Here is a 1,611-nt window from a genome sequence, read left to right on the forward strand (position 1 = left end):
ATCCTTCCTCATTGCTCTTGCAAAAGCTTGACACGCTCCCCTAATATGTTTTGCCGTGTCTTCATGCCCATGCCTTGGTGGCGAGGCCCTGATATCAGCTGCAGCTCAATCCATCATCCTCTAAATGCATGTGTCAAGCATCTGTCACTGTATGTGTGTGTACGTACGTGCGTGTGTGTGTTTGTATATGTTGTACATATTGGTGTAGGTTACATGCTTGTCTTGTTCTTTAATCAAGGATAAAGGTGAAAAGAGAAGGGGGGGCACGGGGGCCACTGGATGTTATCAAACAGAGTGGCTTTCAGTCGTGTGCATAGAAATTAGTCTCACACACACACACAACCACACAACCACACAACCACGCATTCGCACAGAAACACATGAACACACACTCACACACATCTGATTCTGGGAAGAAGCCTGTGATTTTCAGTCCGTCCAAACGTTGTGCCGTAGTGTGTGTTCAGTTTGTACGATGCATTATTACATTTTGAGTTTTAAACCTTAACCCTTGGGCTTTTGTTATATGCATTTCTTGCATTATTACATTTGGAGTTTTCACCTTAATCCTTGGGCTTTTGTTATAGAAATTAAATAATTATATGTTGTATGTTAAAGTGTAGCAGGCAATTATAAGGCTCTGGTTAGTCTGTTTAAATGAGAAGAAGTCAGTGCAGGGTCTTAACAAGAATAAATGTGCAAGATTGTGTTTGTGTGTGCCTCATAATTACGAAGCCCACTCCTGTCCTGTCTCATGTACGAAAGCTGCCATCATATGGATGTTTGCAGTCACTGCACTTGCATCAGTTGGACTGAATAATGTAAAATGTTGCTGGCAATATTGGATAAAAGCAGGGATTTATACGGCACATCTTATATAGTGTATAGGCTGCATAAAATATATGTCCTTGAGGTTTTAGGTTCTTGGTTTTTGTTCAATTTTTCCCCCCTAATCTTGTCCTTAATTATATAAAAGAATACACACCGAAACACACTGGTCCTGTGAGTATAATTGTGTCTTTTTTAGGTTTTAAGCAAACATTTTAAAGTTAGTATTTTACTCCGTGCGCTGCAATCACCTGGAATTCTAACAGTGATTTGCGACAGTCTTTCAAACACAGCCGTCATACTTTACGGCAGGGTGAAGCGCGAGTCAGGCTGCTGTCAGCAGGTAGGCTGACAAACTAACAGCAACAGATGTACAGCACTTTTTTATTCAGTCCAAACTGTCCCTTCAACATGTTATAGACTTGTTCTAAGTATGTTTTGCCGTAATTTTTATCCTTTCGTGAAGTCGCTAGGCGCCGTTGCTCCCATTGGCTAACAGCAGCTAGCGTTACTGACGCTTCAGGAGACTAAACATGTAGCACAGCACTGTGCATGCCCCCGTACTAAACAACAACATGCCCCCCACTTGCCCTTTTTAACAAACGATTAAAGAGTCGAACGAAACATGACACTGTTTGTTGTAGGTATTTAAATATTGACGTCTTTTATCAACATGCAGCAGCTTCAGGGCCGGTTTACGGCAGTTGTCGTAAACACGAAGCTCTGCAGGGATTTATTTTTTTTATGCAAATACGTTACCAAATAAAATGTACCACAGATGCT

At 41.3% G+C, this 1,611-nt stretch overlaps 1 protein-coding gene across 1 annotated transcript in view; it reads left to right on the top strand.

Moving 5' to 3' along the window:
- Nucleotides 1–1,097: 1,097 nt before the first annotated feature.
- Nucleotides 1,098–1,611, top strand: part of LOC103383444 (protein CutA homolog) — a 6,935-nt gene continuing 6,421 nt past the window's right edge. The window contains exon 1 of the mRNA XM_017035096.2: nucleotides 1,098–1,171. The gene's annotated coding sequence lies outside the window, so the exon portion shown is untranslated. The remainder of the gene's footprint in view (nucleotides 1,172–1,611) is intronic.

Source organism: Cynoglossus semilaevis, chromosome 9 (genome assembly GCF_000523025.1).
Source record: "Cynoglossus semilaevis isolate Cse_v1.0 chromosome 9, Cse_v1.0, whole genome shotgun sequence".
NCBI lineage: Eukaryota > Metazoa > Chordata > Actinopteri > Pleuronectiformes > Cynoglossidae > Cynoglossus > Cynoglossus semilaevis.